General features: G+C 43.4%; 1 protein-coding gene across 1 annotated transcript in view; it reads left to right on the top strand.

The window, feature by feature from the left end:
- Positions 1-666: 666 nt before the first annotated feature.
- hoxb2a (homeobox B2a) overlaps positions 667-17,534 on the top strand; it is a 68,015-nt gene continuing 51,147 nt past the window's right edge. The window contains exon 1 of the mRNA XM_080776091.1: positions 667-807. The gene's annotated coding sequence lies outside the window, so the exon portion shown is untranslated. The remainder of the gene's footprint in view (positions 808-17,534) is intronic.

Below are 17,534 nucleotides of genomic sequence, written 5' to 3'. Positions count from 1 at the left end.
ACAATAACCACATAAGCCCTCCGGCCACATCGAGCCGTCGAGGCCATCATAGTTGAAATAAATGAATTTAGAACCTCAGACAATGGAAGGTTTGCTTCCTTAGCTTCTCCTTTCATCCCCGATGGGCCTTCTGTTTCTGAATGAGCTGCCACGTGCGTGCGTTTGTGTGTGTGCATGCGTGCTTATGTGTGTGTGTGTGTGTGTATGTATGTGCGTGCATGCGGCGTGGCCCCCACAACTCTTAATAAGAGTTCGCCTTCGTTAATTATCGGGCCCCCCGCGAGCGCAAGCACACACACACACACACACACACACACACACACACACACACACACACACACACAGGAGGCAGATAGACAGGCGAGGTTGAGAAATGCACGAATTATACGAGAAATAATCATTAATCAACAACCGGTTTTTAAACTCTTCTCTGCTTCTATTGTCATCCTGCAGCCTTCTGCCACGGCCAGGCGAGGGGGGACGAGACCCCTGAAAGAGAGGGGGGAGAGGGGGACGGGGGACGACGACGTCTTGAAGACATTTGAAGACCCCCCCCCTCTACCCCCCATCCCCCACCTCCCCCCTCCATGCCATCCAACCACCTCCCTCTGAACACCCGAAGAAAGACAAGAAACTGTCCACCAACAAGAAGAAAGAAGAAAACTTCGTTCCTTGTAAGAAAAAGAGGAGAATTCCTGGTTCCTCCTCAGAAGAACCGAAGGAGGAAGCAGAGACACACCGAGGAGGAGGAGGAGGAGGAGGAGGAGAAAGATGGAGATGATGAGGCCACCGCGCTGCATGGGCAAGGTAAGAAGATTATTATTAAACTATAGAGAAACTATTCTTCATTTCTCCTTCTGTCCCTGTAGCAGCCTGTCTGTCTGTCTGTCTGTCTGTCTGTGTCTCTGAGGGGTGGGTCGTGGTGGTAGAGGGGGGGTGTGTGGTGGTTTTATTGCCCCCCCTAGCATTTGGCGAGGGTCAAGAGAGGAGAGAAGGAGCTATTTATGACCAGCTGGGGCTTTGATTCACTTTAAAGGTGTTCCTGTCGGAGCAGTGTAAGTGCTGTAAGAGTGTCTGCAGAGTGAGTGAGTGTTTGTAAGTGTGTGTTTGTAAGTGTGTGTGTGTGTGTGTGTGTGTGTGTGTGTGTGTGTGCGCGTGTGTGTGCTGTTTCTCGTGAGGCCTTCCGGATGCATAATATGTTACCTCTGAAACCATGTCACATGTTACATCCATCCATCCATCCAGCCTACCACCTACCCTGCACCTACCCATGCACCTACCCACCTACGGTGACCTACCCACCCACCTACGTGCACCTACCTATACCTACCTACCTACCTACCTATACCCACCTACCCACCTACATACCTTTCTATAAAAAAAAAACATCACACTTGTGCGTGTGAAGAGATTTGGACATTTAGAAGCACATATTGTATGAACATATATATACACATATATTGGCACTTCCAATATTTTCCGTTACACGAGACATGACAGCACAGGAGAAAGACATACGACGTCATTTTAAAAGCCAAGTGTGCATTGGAAGAGGCTATATATCAGGTACAGCGACCCTCAGAAGGTGCATGCAAACAAACACACATTAGCTGGAAGCTCGTATACATGTGTGTGTACAAGCTTCCAATAAAGGAGTGTTTGTTTTCATGCACCACGACGACAATACTAAATGTCCAAAACTGCGTGTTGTGTTTTAATACATGTTCTATCTTGTTTTGTATACACGTGTGAATGTGACCCGTTAGATAATGTGTTCCTAATGCAGGACCACATCACGGAAACTAGTGTTTTTACACATATATGCTTTCATGTGCAGCCTCTATATATATATATAAATATATCCTTGGTTTAAGTTATTATTGTGAACAGGGACATGCACACATATACACATCAAAGGGTGCTTCAGCCCCTGCCCTTTTACCCGTCTGTAAAACAACTGCCCTTTCCAGACCACAAATGCAGCGTTTACTACATGGTGAAAGAAATGCAAATGCCCTCCTCTCTTTTCCATGCCACGCTGGAGAGCAGCATTCAGGAGAATTCCTTTTTTTCCCGAAGTCTCCTCAACAGTATTTTTTGCGTTGAACAAATTTGTTTATAAATCCATGTCGTTACACCTGCATCTCCACTAGCTAAAGAGTGCTGGGGGTTGCGCCCCGAAAACAGCAGATCTACAAGCTCACAACGTGTCGCAGCGCGACGCGTTGTGAGCTTGTAGATCTGCTGTTTTAGCTATTTTTGTCCAAAAGTGCGCCCTCTTACGGGATTTCAGCCCCTGCCTCTCTCTGCACTAGAGTCTATACTATAGACTACTTACTACTGTGGTAGTAAGTCAGTACTATAGACTCTATAGTACTGACTTACTACCACACTATGTATGGAATATTAGGAGTCCAACTAGTACTGATTTACTACCACACTATGTATGGAATATTAGGAGTCCAACTAGTACTGATTTACTACCACACTATGTATGGAGTATTAGGAGTCCAACTAGTACTGATTTACTACCACACTATGTATGGAGTATTAGGACCCCCATAACTCTGAGAGTGTACACATGGTTGGTTCCAAATGTACCCGTAAGGGTCCATTTGGAACCAAAATGGAACCAAAATGGTTGCTTCCATTTGTACACTCTCAGAGTCACAGACCTGTAAGGGTCCATTTGGTTCCATTTGTACACTCTCAGAGTTACATGCAGACCTGTAAGGGTCCATTTGGTTCCATTTGTACACTCTCAGAGTTACAGACCTGTAAGGGTCCATTTGGTTCCATTTGTACACTCTCAGAGTTACAGACCTGTAAGGGTCCATTTGGTTCCATTTGAACACTCTGTCACAGACCTGTAAGGGTCCATTTGGTTCCATGTGAACACTCTCAGAGTTACAGACCAGTTATGGTCATTCAGGATATGACTGTATGTGTTTCGGTAATATTATTGTCCACTCATTTTGTATGTCTGTGGAAAAAAAATAATTTTGGCAAAAATGTCCACCATGCAAGCCAGCATGGAGATGAGTAATGTAGGCTTTTTAATTGAAATAGAAGATCTCTTTCTCTGGAGATTACAGCCTTATAAGACCCTTGCAACAGTTATGTCTTACTTGAAAATGTCCTTCAAAATGTAAGTGAATCCTGGAAGTATTGAGATTGATAAAAATGAAACCAAATGGACCAACATCAACAGGCCTATATACAGCACAACCTATTCTCTTAGTTTTGGGTCTGAGTGGCTAAATGTCATCAAATGGTGGTCCGTGGCCCACTAAACTAAACTATACTCTGAACAAAAAGTGCCTTTTTTTGGTGATTGGCATTATGGAACAAAGAGTGTGCGTGGCACACATTTCCACACACAAAATATGATGAGAACACTGAACCGTCCTGTTGTGTTGGCTAAGTTATTAATATTAATGCTGCTTTCTGAGGTTCTACCATGTTGGAGGGAGAGAGGGAGAGAGAGAGAGAGAGAGAGAGAGAGAGAGAGGGGGGGAGAGAGAGAGAGAGAGAGAGAGAGAGAGAGAGAGGATGAATGAAGCAGATAGAATTAGGGGAGTGTTAATGAATCTTGTGTCGCTGCCGCGAAACAATTTACCTTCGAAAACAAATGAGCACCGCACACACACACACACACACACACACACACACACGTGCGCACACACGTGCACACACACACACACACACACACGAGGCCATGGGAGCTGTTCAACCAATGGATGAGCTAACGATCCCAATGCACGCACGCGGTTGTGCACACACACACACACACACACACGCCTCTACACTATAGTATTTGCTGAGGAGGAGGTCTCGTTGACGTGCACACTCCTCCTGACCTCCCCGTGCGTCTCGCGCAGCAGAATGACGGAAATCAATGTCCGCTCGGGATGAAACAGAGGACAGCGGTTCTGCTCTGTGGGCAGAGGGGGGGGGCACGGTACGTGGAGAGATGCCAGGCGTGGACCACAGAAATAACTAATGGAGGAGGGAGGGGGGGGAGAGAGAGAGAGAGAGGGGAGGGGAAGCAAGGGAGGATGAGAAGAGAAAGGGGAGAGACAGATTGAAGAGAGGGGGAGACAGAGAAACAGAGAGAGAGAGAGAGAGAGACAGAGAAACAGAGAGAGAGAGAGAGAGAGAGAGAGAGAGAGAGAGAGAGAGAGAGAGAGAGAGAGAGAGAGAGAGAGAGAGAGAGAGAGAGAGAATCAATGGTCATCCAGAGGGCAGCAGGAATCAGCAGGAATGGACAGGCTGCAGCCGCTCACAGTTCACCAAGAGGACACCCCCCCCCCCCCCCCCCCCCAACACACACACACACACACACACACACACACAGCCCCGAGACCCCGCATCGTACCGTTCCGCATGCACGTCAACAACACAACAAACACTTCATTCACAATAATCATCATCTCACGTTTACCGTCCTATACTAAAAAACAACTCCCTGTGTACTACAGGCCGGTCTGTTAGAGATTCTACATGGGCTAATATGTGATAGATTACTGTCCTGTCCTGTCCTGTCCCCCCCCCCCACACCAAAAACCATCCATAACTGAGCTGTCAGTCACCGGAGACCCCCACATCACCCCTGGGTCTGCTACACATAACAGGCCATGCAGGGAGACAGACAGGCAGATACACAGACAGGCAGACACAGGCACGGACACAGACACAGACACAGACACAGACACAGACACAGACACAGACACAGACACAGACACAGACACAGACAGACAGAGACAGACAGACGCCATGCAGGGCACTATAGTGTAACCTCAGGGCACCACGCACGCAGACAGACAGGTAGCTAGACAGATGGTCAGACAGACAGGGTCATCTACAGGCCAGTAGAGTGGTATATTTGTCTTCATGTCTACTGCGGCTCTTCAGAGGCATATTTTAGACTAAAGAAACCTCATGACGATGATGATAAAAACTAGACAACAAAGAGCATAATTATCTTCTAAACGTCATGAATGTGAACGTAAATATAAACAATGTGGTGAAACTCTTGGCTTTGCAATATAGGATATATATTTTTACAGTAGGATATATATTTTTGTGACCATGATGTTACATTCTTTAAATGCTGCTCATTCCTCACCGTCTCTGCATCGAGGTTTCTCAAAGTGGGTGCTGTACGTAGCACGTACGGTGCTACGTACAGCACCCTATTAGGGTGCTACGACAGCACCCTATTAGGGTGCTACGACAGCACCCTATTAGGGTGCTACGACATGGGTGCTGTCCGTAGCACCCATAGGCCAGAGACCAGAGACAAAGATGTTAAAATGTTATTTACAGAGACCAGAATAATGATGATAATGAGTTAAATAAAAAATACACACCAACGTTTAAAGTTCTCACATGTGTATCAAATGAATATGAAAGGCATTATGTTTCATGGTTCCAGCTGTGTGTCTGTGAGGAAGGCTGGCTTCTCCAATGTTTAGATAGAGTACAGATCATGTAAACACCATCTTGGGGCCGCTGACAGGGCCGTAGAGGAGACTAGAGTCTGTCTGCAGTTAAAAACCATAGGCTGATCATATCCACCATTATTTATTCAGCATCTGCAGCCACGGACCACCATTTGATGACATTTAGCCTCTCAGACCCACAATCTAGAATATGTTGTTGCCGTTGGATGAGACTTTTGTCCACAGTTCCATGCTGTATTGATGTTGGCACCATTAGGAGAGATAACCGGCAAACGTTGGTCATAATAACAATTATTTTACATTCTCTTAATTGTGTAGACTTGTTGTAAATTAAGTAGTGCAGATGGCACAGGTTCAATTCTCCGGGCATGTCATACCAAAATAAATGGTAAATGGTGCATTTTATATAACGCCTTTACTTAAGGCGCTATACATATTTGTGCATTACATTCACCCATTCACACACCGATGGCGGCAGAAACCATGTGTAAGGCACCAACCTGCACATCAGGAGTAATTAGGGGTTCAGTGTCTTGCTCAAGGACACTTCGACACTAACTCTGGGGTAGGCCGGATTCATCCCGCCACTCTACCCCTGAGCCATAGCCACCCCTATAAGCCACATACAGATGTGGTACTCAATAATACCTTGGCTTGGCTTGTTTGAACTCAGCATCAAGAGTTGGATTAGGTGTTAAGTCCTTGCGTCTAGAGGCCAGGGGGTGTTGCTACTTATACTTGTAGGCCTACATTAAGCTAGCTATTAATCTAGTCCAGACTGAGTTAAACATAGTCTCCTGTTCTAAGGGCCACACGGCTCCATCTACAGTCCAGACTGATGTAAACATAGTCTCCTGTTCTAAGGGCCACACGGCTCCATCTACAGTCCAGACTGATGTAAACATAGTCTCCTGTCCTAAGGGCCACACGGCTCCATCTACAGTCCAGACTGATGTAAACATAGTCTCCTGTTCTAAGGGCCACACGGCTCCATCTACAGTCCAGACTGATGTAAACATAGTCTCCTGTTCTAAGGGCCACACGGCTCCATCTACAGTCCAGACTGATGTAAACATAGTCTCCTGTCCTATAAGGGCCACACGGCTCTATCTACAGTCCAGACTGAGTTAAACATAGTCTCCTGTTCTAAGGGCCACACGGCTCCATCTACAGTGCAGACTGATGTAAACATAGTCTCCTGTCCTATAAGGGCCACACGGCTCTATCTACAGTCCAGACTGAGTTAAACATAGTCTCCTGTTCTAAGGGCCACGGGGCTCCATCTACAGTCCAGACTGATGTAAACAGTCTCCTGTTCTATAAGGGCCACACAACTCCATCTACAGTCCAGACTGATGTAAACATAGTCTCCTGTCCTATAAGGGGCACACAACTCCATCTACAGTCCAGACTGATGTAAACATAGTCTCCTGTTCTAAGGGCCACACGGCTCCATCTACAGTCCAGACTGATGTAAACATAGTCTCCTGTTCTAAGGGCCACACGGCTCCCAGACTGATGTAAACATAGTCTCCTGTCCTAAGGGCCACACGGCTATACAGTCCAGACTGATGTAAACATAGTCTCCTGTCCTAAGGGCCACACGGCTCCATCTACAGTCCAGACTGATGTAAACATAATCTCCTGTCCTAAGGGCCACACAGCTCCATCTACAGTCCAGACTGATGTAAACATAGTCTCCTGTCCTATAAGGGACACACGGCTCCATCTACAGTCCAGACTGATGTAAACATAGTCTCCTGTCCTAAGGGACACACGGCTCCATCTACAGTCCAGACTGATGTAAACCATAGTCTCCTTCAATCAATTGATTTGGCTTCTTTGTGAATTTTTCCCATCTTTTTTTAACTTTAACTTTAACTATAAGCGCTTTATAGCGCTTAGCAGTTTAAAGTTAAATTATTTATTATTCAATGAATATATAATGTACTATAGGAGGGGGGAATAAATCCTAAAAGAAGGCCTTTTCAAATCTCCCAAACGAAATGTATATGACAGAAATATAAGAATAATGTGTCTTAGAAAGACATTTCATAATACATGTTGGTCTTTCAGTAGAAGATGTGGAGGAGGTTTGGGCCATCATTCATGTTAGTGGAAGAATCTGCTCTATCACAGCAGCATGTTGTAAAGACACTGGGCCTCTTCATAGCACAGGTGTTACCAATGATACTAATGAAGCTCCATTCTGGCCAAACAGAGTCTGATTTGTAATTAATTGCCAACAGAATTTCTTTCCTTCTCGAAAAAATAATAATTTGTAGGATGAATGTATAGGTCTGATGATGATGTACGGTGCATGTTCAAATCGTGCACTTTACATTACTTAAGACTGTTTTCAATTATTAGTATTCTATATAGCATATTTTACATCAAGGTGCCCACTCTTCCTTTAGTGCCAACCGGTCTTGTATCGATGCAGTAGGCTAGTGGTTTTATAGCAGGGCTCATGGTTTATGGACATGTTTGTCAGAATTCCATTTGGACAATATTTTGAGTAATTAATTAACCTATTTTAGTGATTTGAAATGGTTTAGTCTTAGATAGATTGGACAATAGTATTACCAGAAACATAAATAAAGAGATAGCCCTGAATGAAACAGGTCTGCAACTCTGAGAGTGTACATGTGGAACTCATTCTCATCTATGCCAAGAAGATATGAATTGTCTTTAGTCTGTATATTGCTGAACATTACTACATTAATTATACATAAATAGGAATTGTCTTTAGTCTGTATAGTTGCTGAACATTAACTACGTTCAAAATGTGTCACCTGGAGCCATAACTACTGTGTCTTTAAACAGACAACATCAAAGTGCCTAAAGACTTAAAGACTCTCTACACTATAGAGTCTATAGTGTAGCAAAACACACAAGAGTAACTAAAATGAACTGGACAGACGACTAGTGCTGCTGTTTCTAGATCTCAATAGTTTTTCTATTAATTGTGTAGCACTATTTTACTATATTTAGTAGTGGTTTTATCGTAGTGGTCATGGCGTGTTGGTGTTCTTTCTGCTGGATGGTTCCTGGTCTATTGTTCATCAGAGCGTGAACTAACACACTTCAGCAGGCTATGGAACTACAGTACGGGTCACATGGTTCCAGGCTATTGAACTACAATACGGGTCACATGGTTCCAGTTATGAATGAACTGATTTCATATGCGGTTGTTGTAGCCGCGGTTATCGTTCTGCTGGTATACTGTACGCTACTATAAGTGTGGTTTCATGCTCTATGTAGAACTATACAGCGGGCTACGACGTTTGTGTATTTTCATGAATGAACTCATAGTGCTTCACTCTTCGCTGATGTCATATATAGGCTACTATAACAATGATGTCAGAGGTTGTAACGGTGATGTCATTACAAGGTCACGGCAATGGGTGGTCTTTGTCATAACTCTTTTTTTGGATCGTTTTTTTATCCCGCACATTTTGCAACCCATTTTGTTTTCACCCAGTGTCAGTCAATTATCCACTGTAATCCTGGACTCTATACACTCCCTCTGCCAAGAGAGTGTACGCAAACATGTGCATACATTATGCAGGCATAAACGCACGCATGCACGCACACACGCACGCACGCACGCACGCACACGGCATTTGGAAACCATGTCCGAATAGCAATTTGGAATAGAAAGAGCGGAGGGAAGGTGTGTGTATGTGTGTGTGTGTGTGTGTGTGTGTGTGTGTGTGTGTGTGTGTGTGTGTGTGTCACACGGTACTGGCCAAACCCCCTATGAAACAACCCCCCTCCCCCCGGCCTCCAGAACCGTTCCAACATTTGTCTCCTCCCGGGCCCTGCAGGCACAGTGAGTGAGTGAGTGTGTGTCTGTGTGTGTGTGTGTGTGTGTGTGTGTGACTGTGTGTGTGTGTGTGTGTGTGTGTGTGTGTGTGTGTGTGTGTGTGTGTGTGTGTGTGTGTGTGTGTGTGTGTACATGCGACCCTGCGGGCGTGGTGAGAATCACTGTGGTTTCCTGCTCTCGGACCAAGGCTGCTAATTGCCAGACAAATAGCTCTGGCGTTGAGCTGGCTTTGGGCTGCAGAGCGCTGCGCTGTGGGCCATGATCCCAGATCACTGCTGGCCGGAGCTCTGGTCCATGCTGTTAGCAGCTCTCCTTAACACTATGGGACTTGTAGCTCTGCTCCATAGCTCTAATGCTCTGGTCCACATAGCTCTAATGCTCTGCAGGGTACTCTCGACTTCCGCCGCTCGTATGAAAGCAGACCATAACACTATGTTGCTATAGCTCTGGTCCATATAGCGTTAGAAGGACTTCTCCTTAATTCTACTTTCCATCCTTTCCCTTCACACCCATGCTAGTGCATCGGCGGCAGCCTCTCGTCTTTAGAAAAAATAAAGAATAAGCTTTCACTGCGGACCACAACATTAACGACAGTTTTATGGAGTTGAAAGCCTACTCCCCTCAGTGGGAACAGTCAGAGCCCCCCACCTCACGTCCAAAATACACTTCAGAAAAGAAAATATTTCACCTCTAGGGTAGGTACCCTCACAAAAAACATGTTGTAATCCCATGGTCTCTAAACCGCCTCCCCCTGCCCAGCCGGGGTGCCTGATGGAGGGGAAAGGAACTGGTTGGAATAACGTGTTCCGTCCACATGCTACGTCCAACCGGGGAAACTACTCCCCCCTGTCAGCTGTAAAGAAGCAGCTTGGACTCCTAATGCATTGAAGGAAGCATGAGGTCAGTACGTTGCTCTCCCCAAGTTGGCAGAGGGAGTGTATAGAGCCCATGATTACAGTAGATAATTGACACTGGGTGGAAACAAAATGGGTTCCAAAATGTGTGAACGAAAAAAGAGTTATGACGAGGAGCACAGAGGTCACAGAGGTCAGCGCGCTGCCCCAGAGAACCAGGAGGTGGTGTGTGTGTGTGTGTGTGTGTGTGTGTGTGTGTGTGTGTGTGTATGTGTGTGTGTGTGTGTGTGTGTGTGTGTGTGTGTGTGTGTGTGTCAGTGTGTGTGTGTGTGTGTATGTGTGTGTGTGTGTGTGTGTGTGTGTGTGTGGCGCTCTGGGAGCCATTTAAAAGAGACATATATTAAGTATTAAGGAGCGAGAGCCAAGTATAGTGCTTGCCAACATTCACATGCACGTAAACACACCCACACACACACACACACACACACACACACACACAGGGACTGTTTGTTCACGTGGTCTCTGGTATAGTTTTACAGATTCTCACACGGAGAGATAAATTAAATAATTACGTTTATTTGGTATCTGCACTATAAATTGGGTCATTTATTAATTAATTCCAGTCCCATTGTGCACCATGTTGAGGAATAAACGCTTATTCATACTCTAGTTTTAAGTATACACTCAAGACACGCTCCATATATGGCCAGTACAGAATTCATTCCATATGTTGATCTGACCCCCTATACACCAAAGCGTCAGCGCTCGCCCAGCAGTCATGCCGTCACCCAGGCTGATGCGTGCACGCGACCTCGCCCTTTATGTCGAGGTCGCTTCTCGCCCTCAGGGTGATACGGTGAGTGTATTTAGGGTGAGGTGGTTGTAGTGGTGATACGGGGGTGTATTTAGGAGGTAGTTGTATAGATACAGGGGTGTATTTAGGAGGTGGTTGTAGTTAGATACGGGGGTGTATTTAGGAGGTGGTTGTAGTTAGATACAGGGGTGTATTTAGGAGGTGGTTGTAGTTAGATACGGGGGTGTATTTAGGAGGTGGTTGTAGTTAGATACAGGGGTGTATTTAGGAGGTGGTTGTAGTTAGATACAGGGGTGTATTTAGGAGGTGGTTGTAGTTAGATACAGGGGTGTATTTAGGAGGTGGTTGTAGTTAGATACGGGGGTGTATTTAGGAGGTCGTTGTAGTTAGATACAGGGGTGTATTTAGGAGGTGGTTGTATAGATACAGGGGTGTATTTAGGAGGTGGTTGTATAGATACAGGGGTGTATTTAGGAGGTGGTTGTAGTTAGATACAGGGGTGTATTTAGGAGGTGGTTGTAGTTAGATACAGGGGTGTATTTAGGAGGTGGTTGTAGTTAGATACAGGGGTGTATTTAGGAGGTGGTTGTAGTTAGATACAGGGGTGTATTTAGGAGGTGGTTGTAGTTAGATACAGGGGTGTATTTAGGAGGTGGTTGTATAGATACAGGGGTGTATTTAGGAGGTGGTTGTAGTTAGATACAGGGGTGTATTTAGGAGGTAGTTGTAGTTAGATACAGGGGTGTATTTAGGAGGTAGTTGTAGTTAGATACAGGGGTGTATTTAGGAGGTGGTTGTAGTTAGATACAGGGGTGTATTTAGGAGGTGGTTGTAGTTAGATACGGGGGTGTATTTAGGAGGTGGTTGTAAAGATACAGGGGTGTATTTAGGAGGTGGTTGTAGTTAGATACAGGGGTGTATTTAGGAGGTAGTTGTAGTTAGATACAGGGGTGTATTTAGGAGGTGGTTGTAGTTAGATACAGGGGTGTATTTAGGAGGTGGTTGTATAGATACAGGGGTGTATTTAGGAGGTGGTTGTAGTTAGATACAGGGGTGTATTTAGGAGGTGGTTGTAGTTAGATACAGGGGTGTATTTAGGAGGTGGTTGTAGTTAGATACAGGGGTGTATTTAGGAGGTGTTGTAGTTAGATACAGGGGTGTATTTAGGAGGTGGTTGTGGTTAGATACAGGGGTGTATTTAGGAGGTGGTTGTATAGATACAGGGGTGTATTTAGGAGGTGGTTGTAGTTAGATACAGGGGTGTATTTAGGAGGTGGTTGTAGTTAGATACAGGGGTGTATTTAGGAGGTGGTTGTAGTTAGATACAGGGGTGTATTTAGGAGGTGGTTGTAGTTAGATACAGGGGTGTATTTAGGAGGTGGTTGTGGTTAGATACAGGGGTGTATTTAGGAGGTGGTTGTATTTAGATACAGGGGTGTATTTAGGAGGTGGTTGTGGTTAGATACAGGGGTGTATTTAGGAGGTGGTTGTAGTTAGATACAGGGGTGTATTTAGGAGGTGGTTGTATAGATACGGGGGTGTATTTAGGAGGTAGTTGTAGTTAGATACAGGGGTGTATTTAGGAGGTGGTTGTAGTTAGATACAGGGGGTGTATTTAGGAGGTGGTTGTAGTTAGATACAGGGGTGTATTTAGGAGGTGGTTGTAGTTAGATACAGGGGTGTATTTAGGAGGTGGTTGTAGTTAGATACAGGGGTGTATTTAGGAGGTGGTTGTAGTTAGATACAGGGGTGTATTTAGGAGGTGGTTGTAGTTAGATACAGGGGTGTATTTAGGAGGTGGTTGTAGTTAGATACAGGGGTGTATTTAGGAGGTGGTTGTAGTTAGATACAGGGGTGTATTTAGGAGGTGGTTGTATAGATACAGGGGTGTATTTAGGAGGTGGTTGTAGTTAGATACAGGGGTGTATTTAGGAGGTGGTTGTAGTTAGGTACGGGGGTGTATTTAGAGGTGTCAGTGTCGTTAACAGCTGCTCATATCACTTAGGTAGACCGTAGTGATAAATGGAGGAAGGAGCTTTAGGGACATGAATAATGACTCCATATTAATACAGCTTATTGATACCGACCCGCTGCCATGCCTGCTTATTACTCATCAATATTACTAGAACGCTGGACTCACTGACAGCAGGGATGCTGCTGTATACTGTACGATATACTGTATTATAACTACACAAAACATATTGATCATATATAGAACAGTGCTTTTCAACACCTTTTGTATCAAAGCCCAATATGTATTCAGCATTTGAGCCACGGACCTCCATCTGATGACGTTTAGCCTCTCAGACCCAAAACTAAAGAATATTGTGTTGTCGTTGGGATAAAACTAAAGAATATCGTTGATCAAACGTTGATCAAAATAAAAATGTTGATCAACGTTTGCCTGTTGTCTCTCCTAATGGTACCAACATCAATACAGCATGGAACTGTGGACACAATCTAATCCCAACGACAACAAAATATTCTTTAGTTTTGGGTCTAAATGAGGCTAAATGTCGTCAAATGGTGGTCCGTCCGTGGCTCAGATGCCGAATAAATAATGAACCTTGATATGAAAAAGGTTGAAACCCACTGAAGCAGAATAGAAGCAAAAACCTCATTGGACTAAATGAGTGAAGTTTATCTCCCGTTAATCCACCCGATATATATAAATTAAAATCATATTAAGATGTATTGGTTATTTATCATTCATTGTTGGCATTAGGTTTGTTGATGTAAAGCATGACATTTAAAATCATGTGAATCCTGCAGATTGCCTTTAAGGCTCATGCTATAATTCATAATGAGGCCTTTTTTATTCTCTTTATTCCTAATTATTTATTTTAAGTTTAAACGTTATCAAATTAACATATATGAGACATAACATCAAGTCAACATAAAAATAAAAACTAACAAACAATGGACAGATGTGGAAACGTGAGCCTCTTCAAACAGTAACAAAACAACTATTGATTGATAAAAGAATACTGGAACAACCAATCAACCAATTAATCAATACAACGAACCAATTTCAACCCATATTGATCAAAAGTGAACACAGCAATCAATAAAATAACTATCGTTTGGGAGGTGGAATTTTCTTATCTTTGATAGATGACGTGCTTTCATTTCCAGTGACATGCGGGCACAGGTGCACGCACGCACACACACACACACACACACACACACACACACACACACACACACACACACACACAGTCTCTCTAAAGGTATACATATATACAATAATTTCCAATGACAAACTCAAGGTTGCATTACCTTAATGCTGAATAACAGTTGATTGTTTAAAGTAGTGGTTCTCAACCAGTGGTCCGGGTGGCCCGGGGACTATACCAGTGGCCGCCAGCGGCCCAGGGACCACCGGCGGCCCGGGGACCACCGGTGGTCCTTGAGGGGGTTCCAGCCAGGTTGGTCCCCATGCAGCTAAATGATGGGGAGTTGGTATTAATCAAATGGACCCTTTATAGATCTTTAACTATTGAGACAGCATAACATGAAACCAAATGGACCTCTCAAAGAGTTACAGTATTCTTAAACATCATGCATTATACAAGAAGTCTCCACTCTCCACCACAAAATCTTATCCAACGACGACAAAATATTCACGTTGTGTGTCTGAGAGGCTAAATGGTGGTTCTGTGGATCAAATGCTGAATAAAGAATCAACATCAATTATATCAACATTAGCATGGTGGCTAAAGCATGTACAGGATTACTATAGATTATAGTTATATTATGCTAATTATAGAAGAGTAGAGCAGAAGACATTATGATATATGAGTCATATATCATATTCTTCTGCTATATTCTGTCATATATGACTGTGGACTATATATCACAGACAGATGTTTTATATAAGCACATGTTGGTCGTATAAAGGTTGGACAGCAACAATATTAAATTAATACAAAATATACATTTCAACTCTTCATTGACCACGGGGTCACCCAAGGGTCAAACATTGGCCCCTTCCTTCCTCCCCCCCCTAGACCAGTGGTTCTCAACCAGCGGTCCGGGGACCACCAGTGGTCCTTGAGGGGGTGCTAAGTGGTCCCCAGCTATAAATGATGGCGAGTTGGTAACCAAATGGACCCTTAGAGATATTTAACTCTTGAGTGTAAAGTGAAACCAAATGGATGTTTCATTTTAAGCTCCCATGAGTTAAATTATTGTTAAACATCTGCATTATAAATTTACCAGAAGTCTACATAATTATAGAAAACAAAATAAATGTTATATTGTGATCAACGTTTGCCTGTTGTCTCTCCTAATGGTACCAACATCAACACAGCATGGAATTGTCGACGAAATCTTATCCAACGACAACAACATATTATAAGTCTTGGGTCTGAGAGGCTAAATGTCATCAAATGGTGGTCCGTGGCTCAAATGGGTCTGAGAGGCTAAATGTCATCAAATGGTGGTCCGTGGCTCAAATGGGTCTGAGAGGCTAAATGTCATCAAATGGTGGTCCGTGGCTCAAATGGGTCTGAGAGGCTAAATGTCATCAAATGGTGGTCTGTGGCTCAAATGGGTCTGAGAGGCTAAATGTCATCAAATGGTGGTCCGTGGCTCAAATGGGTCTGAGAGGCTAAATGTCATCAAATGTTGCATGCATGGTCCGTCACGTCCGTGGCTCAAATGCAGAATAAATGAATGGAAAAGGGTTGAAAAACCAGTGCTATACACAGAATCTCGACAGTTTATGGAAGTAGTAATCTTGTAATCTGATATTTTCACCAAATCCGACACGAATGTCCAGAATATGGACCCTTCATGTCCCCCTGAGCCCTTCAGCCTATAGTGATTCAACCTAGAAAGTATATAAGCTTATATTAATATAATCAAACCATATACACAGATGTTGTTGATCTTGTAAAATCCTCAGTGTGTTAACTGAGAGTGTACAAATGGAACCAAATGGAGTCTGCGGACCCTTATTTCAGTTATTATTGGGTTCCATTTGTACACTCCGAGTCAGAAAATAGACAAAAGAAGGAGGATTTCTCTAGCATGAAGCTACAATGAAAACTGATAGAAATAATAATAATGCACTATATGACATGAATTGCATCCTTGATATTTTTCTCCACTGCATGTCTGTCAGACTTATCATTATCATTTTACTCATACTCATTTTATCACGTTATCACCAAACGCGCGCATATTACTATGAACAGTTTCGATTGCACTGCAGGGACTGATATATCATTTTAAAATAGTTTACGATTTAAATATAATCCGATTTGGACATTTTTAATTGATCACAATTCATTGCTTTTTGGTTTTTAAAGAACAGAATTCGGTATTTGGGGCTTTATGGGGGGGGGGGGTGCCAGGCTGCAGGCCACACGCACCGTATACCGGGGGATGTCTCCGTTCGTGTGTATGAGTGCGTGTGTGCGCGTGCCACGCCGTCGTCTCGAGACAGATTTACGAGCTGCGGTAAAAGGCGCGACGTCCGGGTTTGGTAAATCAATCTTTGACCCTCTCTCTCTCCCATTCTAAGCTTATGTCTCTCTACCTCCGTACCGCTCTCTCTCCCGTTCTAACCCCATGTCTCTCTACCTCTCTCTCTCTCAGATCAAACCTTATACAGTTTAAGACTCCCTTCCAAAATCTTTGACCCAAACAGACAGCGTGACGTTTTTTTAAACGATATTAAATTACACTCTGTAATATAGTAATAATAATTATCGTCGTGGTCGTACATTTCTATCTATTCTAGTTAATATTTTACCGTTTAATCACCTCATCAGATAATTGGACTTTTCACTCAATATCTAGGGTTTTTTTTTCCTTTAAAAGAAAACTGAGACTTTGTGCTTTTAAAAGCCGCGGTTTGACTTTAATGATTAAACATTAACATCAATCACTCTCCATCTCCTCTCCCTGAGTTAACATTAACAATACTTTATTATTAATTTACAGACATAATATATTTATACACACACAACACACCTGGAAATAATATAAACGCGACTGTGTGTGCAGGTTTAGTTTACAGTACACACATATTGCGGTTAAACGCGACTGTGTGCAGGTTTAGTTTACAGTACACACATATTGCGGTTATATATAGCATTCGGTTTCCTTGAGGTATTAAAAACTGCATGCAGGCCTGTATAAATAAACATTACAAGAGCATAAAACACAAACAAAACAGACTATTCGTTGTACATTTATAGCCAAACCTAAACCTCCAAACCTATAGAAATGTTACATTTAAGGACTTTACAAAATCCTCAGAATTGTGGTGAATATAGTCTAGAGATCAAAAACAACTTTTAATTTATTCTAGTTTTTATTATATTGTGACTTTTATTCATCCTTTTCTTCTCGTTAGTTCCAGGTGTGTAAAAGTGTTCTAATTAACTAATTAGGAGCAGGCCAGTCCGGTTTGTATATCCGGCATATAACGGACAGTGAATGTATCAAATATAATTCACACTAATTATCTCTCAAATATCATATTTATCCAAATTGTTTCATTTGTGTTTTATCCAACTGGATTAGACCAGAACGCCATGTCTTTCCGTCTGTCTGTGTGC

This window comes from Protomyctophum bolini, assembly GCF_963924005.1.
Source record: "Protomyctophum bolini genome assembly, chromosome: 11".
NCBI lineage: Eukaryota > Metazoa > Chordata > Actinopteri > Myctophiformes > Myctophidae > Protomyctophum > Protomyctophum bolini.
This window is presented reverse-complemented; position numbering and strand designations above follow the sequence as displayed.